This window comes from Salmo salar, chromosome 20 (assembly GCF_965601325.2).
Source record: "Salmo salar chromosome 20, fSalSal1, whole genome shotgun sequence".
Classification (NCBI taxonomy): Eukaryota; Metazoa; Chordata; class Actinopteri; order Salmoniformes; family Salmonidae; genus Salmo; species Salmo salar.
The window spans coordinates 3009098-3024515 of NC_138310.1; positions in this window are offsets into that span (position 1 = coordinate 3009098).

A 15418-nucleotide genomic window follows, 5' to 3' on the forward strand; every position below is an offset into this window, starting at 1 on the left:
ATTTTTGTAATAGTAAATCTGATTTTGGTGAAGGCTAAACTTGCCGGGTGTCTAAATAGCTAGCCCGTGATGGCTGGGCTATGTACTTAGAATATTGCAAAATGTGCTATTTTAAAATCGGACATATCGAGTGCATAGAGGAGTTCTGTATCTATAATTCTTAAAATAATTGTTATGCTTTTTGTGAACGTTTATCGTGAGTAATTTAGTAAATTGTTAGTAAATTCCCCGGAAGTTTGCGGGGGGTATGCTAGTTCTGAACGTCACATGCTAATGTAAAAAGCTGGTTTTTGATATAAATATGAACTTGATTGAACAAAACGTGCATGTATTGTATAACATAATGTCCTAGGGTTGTCATCTGATGAAGATCATCAAAGGTTAGTGCTACATTTAGCTGTAGTTTGGGTTTATGTGACATTATATGCTAGCTTGAAAAATGGGTGTCTGATTATTTCTGGCTGGGTACTCTGCTGACATAATCTAATGTTTTGCTTTCGTTGTAAAGCCTTTTTGAAATTGGACAGTGTGGTTAGATAAAGGAGTCTTGTCTTTAAAATGGTGTAAAATAGTCATATGTTTGAGAAATTGAAGTAATAGCATTTCTAAGGTATTTGAATATCGCGCCACGGGATTAGACTGGCTGTTGCGTAGGTGGGACGATTTGGTGCCACCTACCCTAGAGAGGTTAACTATATAACCAACTTTCAGCCCATGGCACCTTTAAGAACGCAGGAGGCTGGTGGCACCATCATTGGGGAGAACTGGCTTGTGGTAATGACTGGAGCGGAATCAGTAGAATGGTATCAAATACAAAAACACATGGTTTCCAGGTGTTTGATGCCATTCCATTTGCTCCGTTCCGGCCATTATTATGAGCCGTTCCCCTCAGCCGCCTCCACTGTCTGACACACACTGATACAGGCAAACCTTTTTCTCCAAACACCTTTTTCACCCCAATGATGAAATAAAATATAATCCCCATCAACACAAACAATCCAGTACTGATTCCCGTGTCAAATTGAGTGACATTTCCCCCTGGCTGGAAAGGTAACAATGTTTGGTTTCCTTGCAGTCGGTTGATTACTCCACAGTCCCTGACCTTTGAAATGGACGGCTGAGGGGACAGGGGAGAGTTAGAGATTTAATACTTCAGATTTGGTGGTAGCCTATATATGTGGAACGAGGTAGCCTGGTGCACCAGAACATGTGGTACAACAGTGAGAAATATCACTAATGTAAATAGTGTGGCTTGTTAACCTGGCAAGGAGCTGGGTGAAGGTAAGATGGATCGCTGTATGGCTGTATGGCTCTATCGCTGTGTGGCAGCCCTTTGAAGATGGCTGTGTGTAAATTGGTATGCAGGGATTTCCCCCCTAAAATTCAGGCATTGGGGAACATCACCCCCCCCCCCTCCCTGCGCGTACACTCACGCGCCACGTCTATTTCTATGGGCACAAGCAATGTTCATGACGCCAACTGTTCACACCCCTCTTGTTGGTGGAAAGAATTTTGCAGGTTTATAGCTTATTTCCTGCAATTCTAAACATTTTGTCACAGGGTGCAAAGACATTTTGCAGTTTTAAAGCAAATTGTCTTGCTATTATATACATTTTGCCATCGCCAATGTGTTTTAACAGAATATTTGAATGACCAAAAAATTACAACAATATCTATGGGTTAAAAAAACTAAATAAAAAATGTCAGCTGAAATGGGCTAGTTGATCTGGACATATGTAACAAGTTATGAATAGCTCTCAAAGGTATGCAATGACTGACATGACAAGAGGAACTGAGGATGCAGCTATCCAATTTAGAAATTGCATCTTGTGCATTCTACATTTACAACTCAAGTTTAAAGCCGGACTGAGTTCCAACCCTTCGGCGCCCCACAGTTTGGGAACCACTGGACTAAGGTAAGGTGTAGAGAACTTCACTATGACCATTTGCAGAAACATTATGAAAAAATCCAATCACATGGTGTGGACAGGACAAAGGCCTTGCGTAGCTCAACGATGAATCAGTACGGAATATTTTTTTTTTAATCAAATGTATTCACTACTGTAAGTCTCTCTGGATAAGAGCGTCTGCTAAATGACTAAAATGTAAATGTTAATGAATCAAGTCCAAACGGAGGGGTCAGGCAAAATAAAACAGTCCCATCATTATCAGAGAGATGAAACATTTCCATTTATCTGCTTGGTGTGAACAGGATCGTCAGGGCTTTTAACCACTGGAGGTTATATGGACTGGACTACTAGCGTTCTCATCCATACTCACCATGCTCAAACACACTCACGCACACACACACTATACACATTGGCACACACGCACACACACACACACACACACACACACACACACACACACACACACACACACACACACACACACACACACACACACCACACACACACACACAATACAGGGCTATCCGTGAGACAGAAGGCTAGCTGTCACCCTATGTTCTGTAATTGGTAATAAACTAATGCTTTTTGCTGGCTTGGATTGGGGAATAAGCATGATGATCTGTATGCAGACTTGAGAGGTCGGAATTGGTTGACATATTTAATTTATATTCTCAAATAGCATAAATGTGCTCAACACCAATCGGTAGGTGACAATGATTTGGGGTGTGATCTAAAGCTCAAGGGACTGAAAGCAATTTGCAGGACTAGACTGGGCAAAGCTTTTTGCACACCCATACAAAATGACCCATACCAAATGACCATACCAAATGACTCATACCGAACGACCCATACCAAACGACCCATACCAAATGACTCATACCAAACGACCCATACCAAATGACCCATACCAAACGACCCATACCAAATGCTCTAGAAGAGATAGATGGTCAACTTCAATCTAATCAATAATGGATGCTCTTCAGCTTTCTGGTGCTGATGGTTTTATGTCATCTAATCTAATGTTATCTAATGTTTGGTTATAATGTATATTTAAATAGAAAGTGTTATAAATGGTAGGGTTTAATGGAAACATACCACTTTTGTTGCCACTCTGTTTAAGACTTTCCAACTGAGAAAAAGAAATAGGAATATATTGCCAGCTTTTTCCTGATATTGAGTGATTACCATCCACTCTGGCGAAGTTGTACTGATTTCATTTTCTTTGTAAAAGAAAACATTTCTCCACCATGGCATTTTAAGTCATTTGTTTTTTATGTTTCGCTGATGAGGTACAGAGCAACCTTTAAGTGCATGTTCACTGTCAAAAAACGTGTTGTTTCAACTAAATATTATTACGTAACTGGTTCCACAGCCTTTTTTGTTTCACAAAAAATTTTGGCTCAAAGTGTTACCTGAATTCAACATTTTTAGTTGGCTCAAACAAAGCTCGAACATGAGAAAATATAGGCAAACATTCAGTTAACTTCAAATGATGTGTTTGATCAATTTGTCAGCAAATAAAACAGAGGGTTGAGGCGGTTTATGTACTTGCCAATGTTGTTTTGTTTGGGTGCCTGCACATCACCTTTTCAGTGATATGCAATTGGTAGTTGGTAGGCATTTTTCCAAGATGGCAGAGCAGTCAGACGTCCTTTGTCCTCCTCTTGTCGTGTCCCGTGTATATATATATTTACATCTTTTCTTCGCATATCCTTTTATATTTTTTTTTCGAAAAACTCAACCTCAAAACACTCTTCTGCAACCCGCCTCACCAATTAAAAAAAAAAGTATTATTTACCTCCAATCTGAAATCCACAACAGAAGCTAGCCAGAGGTTAGCCAGAGGTTAGCCAGTTCACTGGCTAACGTTGGAGTTCAGCTAGCCACGGTTGGCGGTCATCAGCTATCCCTTAGCTCGAAAAGCTATCGCCAGTTTTGTACAGCGCGACTCAGACCAGAGCATTCTGGACCTATTTTCTCTCCATATCCCCGGATTTCTACCGCAGGCTCCGGACATTTAGAGCTGGATCTTGCAGCTAGCTAGCTGCTACCCGAGTGACTATTGGCTAACGTCGGTCCCGGAGGTAACATCAATTATTCCGGAGCTAGCCAGCTGAAGAGTTCCATCAGCCACTCCTGGGCTACAATCACCTATCCGGATCCGTTTTACTGCCGATGCGGAGTCCCATCGGGCCTTCACGACTAAACTACCGACGTTATCTGCCCGAGGGAGCTATCCAACTGGCCCCTCCGTCGCGACGTAACCTGAACGCCCATCTGCGGCCCGCTAATCGTTCGCTGTCTTATCGGCTGCTATCTGAATAGGTCTATTGGACAATTTTCTTGGGCCACTATAACTATAACTATTTTGCCAATTGGACTGGTCCCCCCTACCACACGGAACCCCACTAATCTGCAGACGGAAACGCACAAGGTGGCTAAAAACAGACCTCCCTCCATCTTCTGCCAGCTTGCTAGCTGTCTGAATCTCACTGGACCCTTATGATCACTCGGCTATGCATGCCTCTCCTTAATGTCAATATGCCTTGTCCATTGCTGTTCTGTTTAGTGTTTATTGGCTTATTTCACTGTAGAGCCTCTAGCCCTGCTCATTATACCTTATCCAACCTTTCAGTTCCACCACCCACACATGCTATAACATCTTCTGATTTCAATTATGTTTCTAGAGACAATATCTCTCTCATCATCACTCAATGCCTAGGTTTACCTCCACTGTATTCACATCCTACCATACCGTTGTCTGCACATTATACCTTGAAGCTATTTTATCGCCCCCAGAAACCTGCTCCTTTTACTCTCTATTCTGGACATTATAGACGACCAATTCTCATAGCTTTTAGCCGCACCCTTATCCTAATCCTCCTCTGATCCTCTGGTGATGTAGAAGTGAATCCAGGCCCTGCAATGCCTAGCTCCACTCCTATTTCCCAGGCACTCTCTTTTGATGACTTCTGTAACCGTAATAGCCTTGGTTTCATGCATATTAACATTAGAAGCCTCCTCCCTAAGTTTTTTTTATTCACTGCTTTAGCACACTCTGCCAACCCGGATGTCCTAGCCGTGTCTGAATCCTGGCTTAGGAAATCCACCAAAAACTCTGAAATCTTCATCCCTAACTACAACATTTTCAGACAAGATAGAATGGCCAAAGGGGGCGGTGTTGCAATCTACTGCAGAGAAAGCCTGCAGAGTTCTGTCCTACTATACAGGTCTGTACCCAAACAATTTGAACTTCTACTTTTAAAAATACATCTCTCTAAAAACAAGTCTCTCACCGTTGCCACCTGCTATAGACCACCCTCTGCCCCCAGCTGTGCTCTGGACACCATCTGTGAACTGATTGCCCCCATCTATCTTCAGAGCTGCTAGATGACCTAAACTGGGACATGCTTAACACCCCAGCCATCCTACAATCTAAACTTGATGCCCACAATCTCACACAAATGATCAATGAACCTACCACGTACTACCCGAAAGCCGTAAACACGGGTACTCTCATAGATATCATCCTAACCAACTTTCCCTCTAAATACACCTCTGCTGTTTTCAACCAAGATCTCAGCAATCACCGCCTCATTGCCTGCATCTGTAATGGGTCAGCGGTCAAACGACCTCCACTCATCACTGTCTAACACTCCCTGAAACATTTCAGTGTTTCGGATGGCCTTTTTCAAGCAAAAATTAGCTTCCTGCAACACAAACTCAAAAAGGTTCTGGGACACTGTAAAGTCCATGGAGAATAAGAACACCTCCTCCCAGCTGCCCACTGCACTGAGGATAGGAAACTCTGTCACCTCCGATAAATCCACTATAATTGAAAATTTCAATAAGCATTTTTCTACGGCTGGCCATGTTTTCCACCTGGCTACCCCTACCGCGGTGAACAGCACTGCACCCCCCACAGCTACTCGCCCAAGCCTTCCCCATTTCTCCTTCTCCCAAATCCAGTCAGCTGATGTTCTGAAAGAGCTGCAAAATCTGGACCCTTACAAATCAGCCCGGGCTAGACAATCTGGAGCCTTTCTTTCTAAAATTATCTGCCAAAATTGTTGCAACCCCTATTACTAGCCTGTTCAACCTCTCTCTCGTGTCGTCTGAGATTCCAAAAGATTGGAAAGCAGCTGCTGTCATCCCCCTCTTCAAAGGAGGGGACACTCTTGACCCAAACTGCTACAGACCTATATCTATCCTACCCTGCCTTTCTAAGGTCTTCGAAAGCCAAGTCAACAAACATATTACCGACCATTTCGAATCCCACCGCACCTTCTCCGCTATGCAATCTGGTTTCAGAGCTGGTCATGGGTGCACCTCAGCCACGCTCAAGGTCCTAAACGATATCGTAACCGCCATCGATAAGAAACAATACTGTGCTGCCGTCTTCATTGACTTGGCCAAGGCTTTCGACTCTGTCAATCACCACATCCTCATCGGCAGACTCAATAGCCTTGGTTTCTCAAAGGATTGCCTCTCCTGGTTCACCAACTACTTCTCTGAGTTCAATGTGTCAAATCAGATGGCCTGTTGTTTGGACCTCTGGTAGTCTCTATGGGGGTGCTACAGGGTTCAATTCTTGGGCCAACTCTTTTCTCTGTATACATCAATGATGTCACTCTTGCTGCTGGTGAGCCTCTGATCCACCTCAACACAGACAACACCATTCTGTATACTTTTGGCCCTTCTTTGGACACTGTGTTAACAACCCTCCAGACGAGCTTCAATGCCATACAACTCTCCTTCCGTGGCCTCCAACTGCTCTTAAATACAAGTTAAACTAAATGCATGCTCTTCAACCGATCGCTGCCTGCACCTGCCCGCACGTCCAGCATCACTACTCTGGACGGTTCTGACTTAGAATATGTGGACAACTACAAATACCTAGGTGTCTGGTTAGACTGTAAGCTCTCCTTCCAGACTCACATCAAACATCTCCAATCCAAAGTTAAATCTAGAATTGGCTTCCAATTTCGCAACAAAGCATCCTTAACTTATGCTGCCAAACATACCCTCGTAAAACTGACCATCCTACCGATCCTCAACTTCGGCGATGTCATTTACAAAATAGCCTCCAATACCCTACTCAATAAACTGGATGCAGTCTATCACAGTGCCATCCGTTTTGTCACCAAAGCCCCATATACTACCCACCACTGCGACCTGTACGCTCTTGTTGGCTGGCCCTCACTTCATACTCATCGCCGAACCCACTGGCTCCAGATCATCTACAAGTCCCCCCATATCTCCGCTCACTGGTCATCATAGCAGCACCCACCTGTAGCATGCGCTCCAGCAGGTATATCTCTCTGGTCACCCCTAAAGCCAATTCCTCCTTTGGCCGTCTCTCCTTCCAGTTCTCTGCTGCCAATGACTGGAACGAACTACAAAAATCTCTGAAACTGGAAACACTTATCTCCCTCACTAGCTTTAAGCACCAGCTGTCAGAGCAGCTCACAGATCACTGCACCTGTACATAGCCCATCTATAATTTAGCCCAAACAACTACCCCTTCCCCTAGTGTATTTATTTATTTATTTTGCTCCTTTGCACCCCATTATTTCTATTTCTACTTTGTACTTTCTTCCACTACAAATCTACCATTCCAGTGTTTTACTTGCTATATTGTATTTACTTTGCCACCATGACATTTTTTGCCTTTACCTCCCTTATCTTGTTTGGGATATGGGGCAGTATTTTCACGGCCGGATGAAAAAAACATACCCAATTTAAACTGGTTACTACTCTTGCCCAGAAACGAGACTATGCATATTATTAGTAGATTTGGATAGAAAACACTCTAAAGTTTCTAAAACTGTTTGAATGGTGTCTGTGAGTATAACAGAACTCATATGGCAGGCAAAAACCTGAGAAGATTCCAAGCAGGAAGTGGCCTGTCTGCGTATTTGTAGTCCTTCTTTTGCATCTCTATCGAAACTACAGTATCTTAGCTGTTACGTGACACTTTCTAAGGCTTCCATTGGCTCTCTAAAGCCTTCAGAAACCGGATTGAGGCGTCTCCTGTCTCTGGGCAGATAATAGCAGCTCAGTTTGTCAGTGGACTGCCTGGTGACAAAGAGATTGGAGATGCGCATTCATGAGATCACGTCATTTTTTCTTTTCCTCTTTGAATGAATACAGCATTGTCCGGTTGGAATATTATTGATATTTTACGAGAAAAATAGCATGAAAATAGATTTTAAACAGCGTTTGACATGCTTCTAAGTACGGTAATGGAACATTTTGAATTTTTTTGCCTGGAAATGTGCTCGCATGTTACCCTTTGGATAGTGACCTGAACGCACAAACAAAACGGGGGTATTTGGACATAACTATGGATTATTTGGAACAAAAACAACATTTGTTGTGGAAGTAGCAGTCCTGGGAGTGCATTCTGATGAAGAACAGCAAAGGTAATACAATTTTTCTAATACTAATTCTGAGTTTAGTGAGCCCCGAACTTGGCGGGTGTCAAAATAGCTAGCCCTGATGGCTGAGCTATGTACTCAGAATATTGCAAAATGTGCTTTTACCGAAAAGCTATTTCAAAATCTGACATAGCGATTGCATAAAGGAGTTCTGTATCTATAATTCTTTAAATAATTGTTATGTATTTTGTCAACGTTTATCATGAGTAATTTAGTAAATTCACCCGGAAGTTTTCAGTGGGAATACGATTTCTGAACATCACATGCTAATGTAAAAAGCTGTTTTTTTTATATAAATATGAACATGATTGAACAAAACATGCATGTATTGTATAACATAATGTCCTAGGAGTGTCATCTGATGAAGATCATCAAAGGTTAGTGCTGCATTTAGCTGTGTTTTGGGTTTTTGTGACATATATGCTTGCTTTGAAAATGGCTGTGTGTTTATTTTTGGCTGTGTACTCTCCTAACATAATCTAATGTTTTGCTTTCGCTGTAAAGCCTTTTTGAAATCGGACAATGTGGTTGGATTAACGAGAGTCTTATCTTTCAAATGGTGTAAAATAGTCGTATGTTTGAGAAATTGAAATTATAGCATTTTTAAGGTTTTTGTATTTCGCGCCACGCTCTACCATTGGATATTGGTGAGGCGTTCCGCTAGCGGAACGTCTGTCCTCATTAACTCACCTCATTTGCTCACATTGTATATAGACATATATTTCTACTGTATTATTGACTGTATGTTTGTTTTACTCCATGTGTAACTCTGGGTTGTTGTATGTGTCGAACTGCTTTGCTTTATCTTGGCCAGGTCGCAATTGTAAATGAGAACTTGTTCTCAACTTGCCTACCTGATTAAATAAAGGTGAAATAAAATTAAAAAAATTAAAAAAAAGTTACGGTCTTGTCCAATCACTGCAACTCCCATACAGACTTGGGAGAGGTGAAGGTCGAGAGTCATGCATCCTCCGAAACACAACCCTGCCAAGCTTGCTTAACCCGAAAGTCAGCCGCACCAACGTGTCAGAGGAAACACCATACATGAAATCCAAATAAAATTCCTTTGAAATTACAGGTTGTAATGCAACAAAATAGGAAAAACACCAAGACTGATGAACACTTTTACAAGGCACTGTACACCAAACTCCTTAATATACAGTAAGTGGTGACTGTGTCAGTGCACAGCCCTAGAGGCACTAGAGTGCAATAGGACAAGGACACCCCAGCCAGCCAAACCCAGATGACACTGGGCCAATTGTGCACCACCTCAATGTGATGCAATGTCTTAGACCGCTGCACCACTCGGGAGGCAGCCTTTTTCTTTTCTGTGTCTCTGAGATTAGGTCCTGGTCCGAGGTGAGCAGTATGTCCTACGTCTCTGACTCGTTAAAGTACAAATCTTCATCCAAATCGAGGTTAGTTATCGCTGTTCTGATGTCCAGAAGCTATTTTTGGTTCTAGGAAACGATGGTGGAAACATTATGTAAAAAATGATCAGCACAAAAAAACACACACAATAGCAGATATGGTCAGGAGCCCGTTGTAGCTTTTTCCAAAGTTACTGCTACGCCATTAATATCTGTGTTAATAACTGATTTCACATGTATTGCTACACTTTGCACTTCAAAGTAAATCTCAGCTCTGTTAAAAGTACACTCAAGAAAAACTATTACACTTATCACTTCTGGAGATATCAGGAGTCCTCTAAATGTAGACTGAAGCTTCAATAAGACATGGTGGTGTAGTAGGAAGATCCACATTCCATGAACCTAGAGGTTGGGAGTTCAAATCCCAGGTGAGCACATATATTAAAAGCACTGTATGTGACTTGTTCAACAGACTTAATTGAGCAAGCACATTTTTTTAAGTTGCCAGATTCTTGCTTATGTTTTCTCATGTTGGAGCTAAGTTTCGGCAAACTCAACATTTTAAGTTCAGGTACTGTAACACTTCGACCGAAAAGTTGAGTAAACAAAACAAAACAAAAAAGGCTGTGGAACCAGTTACTTAATAATGATTAGTTGAAAAAAATTGATTTTGTGGGTGTTTTTTTTTTTTTTACCGTGTACTTTTTCAAAGCTCTATAGATCTCCAGTTTAGTAAGTGTGTATTTTAAGACCAAATTTGATCTTTGAGCTAGGCAGTGGTGCTGCACAAAGCCTTTGAGATGCAGTAGACCACCCCTGAGTCTGGGTTTCAAGTCTAATAAAAAATCAGATAGGCCTAAAGGAACTGTGTGAGTCAAACTTTTTAAGATTAAATAAAGTATTTTCGGCTCCCAAAAAAAGCTTTTAGTCTCTCCTCATCTCTAGCGATATGTTGTTCCCATGGATTCATGGGAGACATCTGTGATATGTTGAACTTCAGTAAGCCCTCTGCCTACTGGGACAATACAGGTTCTGAATCCGGTGCCTGAAAACAAAGCTGCCGTGAGTAATTGAGCTTCAAACAATCCAGGAGATATGCTATATATGGCTTGGGGGATTGTCTTCTAAACAACACAGGCATCATATCACGTATCCAACCTGGTCGAGTAGCTTTACAAGGCTAAAATAATTGGCCATTCCCATTTCTCCAATGTTTGTGCATCGCAGCTGTGACCTTGCATTTTGACAAATGTGACAATTGGATAAATGTCTAATTTCGACTTGAGTTCGTGAGATCATGTTGCACTTATCCTAGGGGCTAGATTCAATCAGACACGTTAGAATTTCATGCAGCCGCGTTACAAGTTCAAACACTCAAATTAGATAGACAGGCATAAATCCCCTCATCCAAATTGACATGGAAACATCAATGGTTTGACATTTGAGTCATTATTTCTAACTTTCTTGTGCCATTTTGAACTTAATAATGGATTGGTTTGTGACACACAATAGCAGCCTCTCATCGGCCTGTCAACTCCTACTCCTCCAACATCACCAAAACATCTGCTATGTAGATGTTGGCAAATGTTGTTTAATGCTCAATCTAATTGAATCTAGGTCAAGGTTTCTACCAAGTCATCAAGCTTAGCTAGCTGACAGTTAGTCCTATCATGAAGAAATCGCAGGGATGCATGTTGTTTTTTGAGTCGCAGTCTGCAGCTTGACTGGGTTAAAACATACATTAATTTTCAGGCCATCATAGATCACTGTCTCCAATATATGTTGTGATGGTGGTGCCCCAGCCATTCACTGTTGTTTCTTAGACGTTTGACTCTAATATATATAAGATCTAATAAGAAAAAGATGAATGTCATGTCATGTATGTACTTTTGATTACTAGGACATTCCTTGGGGCAATCGGTGCAACTATTGATTAATGTTGTTACAAAGGAAATGGGATGTTTTTTCTGCTCCTGTACGGAAGACGGAAACACCAAGTCACTCTGATTCATACTGTGACATCATCATTTGACTTTTTTCATTTTACACAAGTACAGAGGGAAATAACACATCCAGGAAATATCTGTGTGATTAGGAGTCAATAGGTTTATATATATGTGTGATTCGAGGTCAGTAGGTTTAAATATCTGTGTGATTAGAGGTCAGTAGCCCATTTGGTTCAGGTTATTAATCAACCTTCCAAGGTGTTTTTAAACTATAATTCTTTGAATGACAATATTATAATTTACCAATGTTTTCGAATAGTAATTTTGTAAATTGTAACGTTGATTCACCGGAAGCATTTGAGGGGAAAAAAATTCGGAATTTCACCGCTACTGTAAAATGCTGTTTTTGGATATAAATATGAACTTGATGGAACAAAAAATGCATGTATTGTATAACATAATGTCCTAGCAGTGTCATCTGAGGAAGATTGTCAAAGGTTAGTGCATAATTTTAGCTGGTTATCTGCTTTTGGTGACGCCTGTCTTTGAATTGACAAAACATTACACACAGCTATTTTCAATGTACTCTCCTAACATAACCTAACTTTATGCTTTCGCCGTAAAGCCTCTTTGAAATCGGACAATCTGGTTGGATTTAGGAGATGTTTGTCTTTCAAATGGTGAAAAATAGTTGATTGTTTGAGAAATTGAAATTATTAGATTCTTGCAGTTTATAATTTCCTGCCATGGTCTCTTGACAATAAATCCCAATACCGGGATCAGATCCCCAACAGGTTAACCTGTTAGGGCTAGGGGGCAGTATTGACACGGCTGGATAAAAAAACATACCCGATTTAATCTGGTTACCACTCCTACCCAGTAACTAGAATATGCATATACTTATTACATATGGATAGAAAACACCCTACATTTTCTAAAACTGTTTGAATGGTGTCTGTGAGTATAACAGAACTCATTTGGCAGGCAAAACCCTGAGACATTTTCTGACAGGAAGTGGATACCTGATGTGTTGTATTGCCTTTAAACCTATCCCATTGAAAAACACAGGGGCTGAGGAATATTTTGGCACTTCCTATTGCTTCCACTAGATGTCACCAGCCTTTACAAAGTGTTTTGAGTCTTCTGGAGGGAGATCTGACCGAACAAGAGCCATGGAACGATGATGTCCCATTAGACACCTGGCGCGCGAGTTCATGTTGGGTACCCTCGTTCCAATACGTTATAAAAGAGTATGCATTCGTCCACCTTGAATATTATTCATGTTCTGGTTAAAAAAGGCCCTAATGATTTATGCTATACAACGTTTGACATGTTTGAATGAACGTAAATATATTTTTTCCCCTCGTTCATGACGAGAAGTCCGGCTGGCTTAGATCATGTGCTAACAAGACGGAGATTTTTGGACATAAATGATGAGCTTTTTTGAACAAAACTACATTCGTTATGGACCTGTGATACCTGGAAGTGACATCTGATGAAGAGAATCAAAGGTAATGGATTATTTACATAGTATTTTCGATTTTAGATCTCCCCAACATGACGTCTAGTCTGTATCGCAACGCGTATTTTTCTGGGCGCAGTGCTCAGATTATTGCAAAGTGTGATTTCCCAGTAAGGTTATTTTTAAATCTGGCAAGTTGATTGCGTTCAAGAGATGTAAATCTATAATTCTTTAAATGACAATATAATATTTTACCAATGTTTTCTAATTTTAATTATTTAATTTGTGACGCTGACTTGACTGCCGGTTATTGGAGGGAAACGATTTCCTCAACATCAATGCCATAGTAAAACGCTGTTTTTGGATATAAATATGAACTTGATAGAACTAAAAATGCATGCATTGTCTAACATAATGTCCTAGGAGTGTCATCTGATGGAGATTGTAAAAGGTTAGTGCATCATTTTAGCTGGTTTTATGGTTTTGGTGACCCTGTCTTTGAATTGACAAAACATTACACACAACTCTTGTAAATGTACTGTCCTAACATACTCTAAATTTATCCTTTCGCCGTAAAACCTTTTTGAAATCGTAAAACGTGGTTAGATTAAGGAGATGTTTATCTTTCAAAGGGTGTAAAATAGTTGTATGTTTGAAAAATGTGAATTTTGACATTTATTTGGATTCAAATTTGCCGCTCTTGAAATGCACCTGCTGTTGATGGAGTGCACCACGGGTGGCACGCTAGCGTCCCACCTAGCCCATAGAGGTTAATGGAAGATGATCTAATGTTAAATGTGTGGTGTACCACAGGGCAGCTATCTAGGCCCTCTACTCTTTTCTGTTTTGATCAATGACCTGCCGCTGGCATTAAACAAAGCATCTGTGTCTATGTATGCTGATGATTCAACCATATATGCATCAGCAACCACAGCTAATGAGGTAACTGAAACCCTTAACAAAGAGTTGCAGTTTTGGAATGGGTGGCCAGTAATAAACTGGTCCTGAACATCTCTAAAACTAACAGCATTGTATTTGGTAAAAATCATTCCCTAAATTGTATACCTCACTAAATCTGGTAATGAATGATGTGGCTGTTGAACAAATTGAGGAGACTAAATTACTTGGTGTTACCTTAGATTGTAAACTGTCATGGTCAAAACATATAAATTCAATGGTTGTAAAGATGGGAAAAGGTCTGTAATAAAGAGATGCTCTGCTTTTTTAACACCACACTCCAAAAAGCAAGTCCTGCAGGCTCTAGTTTGATCATATCTTGATTATTGTCAAGTCATAAGGTCAAGTGCTGTAAGTGCATGCTCTTCATTGTAATCAGAGGTCTAATATTAATACTATGCAAGCCAGTCCCTAGAATTTCTAACCAAACAGCTGGAGGCAGGGCTTTCTCCTATAGAGTTCCATTTTTATGGAATGGTCTACCTATCCATGTGAGAGACGCAGACTCGGTCTCAACCTTTAAATCTTTATTGAAGACTCATCTCTTCTGTAGGTCCCATGATTGAGTGTAGTCTGGCCCAGGAGTGTGAAGGTGGACGGAAGGCACTGGAGCAACGAACCGCTCTTGCTGTCTCTGCCTGGCCAGTTCCCCTCTCTCCACTGGGATTCTCTGCCTCTCACCCTATTACAGGGGCTGAGTAACTGGCTTACTGGTGCACTTCCATGCCGTCCCTAGGAGGGATGCGTCACTTGAGAGGATTGAGTCACTTGACATGATCTTCCTGTCCGGGTTGGCGCCCCCCCTTGGGTTGTGCCGTGGCGGAGATCTTTGTGGGCTATACTCGGCCTTGTCTCAGGATGGTAAGTTGGTGGTTGAAGGTATCCCTCTAGTGGTGTGGGGGCTGTGCTTTGGCAAAGTGAGTATGGTTATGTCCTGCCTGTTTGGCCCTGTCCGGGGGTATTGTCGAACGGGGCCACAGTGTCTCCCGACCCCTCCTGCCTCAGCCTCCAGTATTTATGCTGCAGTAGTTTATGTGTTGGGGGGCTAGGGTTGGTCTGTTATATCTAGAGTATCTTCTCTTCTTTCTTTCTTTCTTTCTTTCTTTCTTTCTTTCTTTCTTTCTTTCTTTCTTTCTTTCTTTCTTTCTTTCTTTCTTTCTTTCTTTCTTTCTTTCTCTCTCTCTCTCTCTCTCTCTCTCTTTCTCTCTCTCTCTCTCTCTCTCTCTCTCTCTCTCTCTCTCTCTCTCTCTCTCTCTCTCTCTCTCTCGGAGGACCTGAGCTCTAGGACCATGCCTCAGGACTACCTGGCCTGATGACTCCTTGCTGTCCCCAG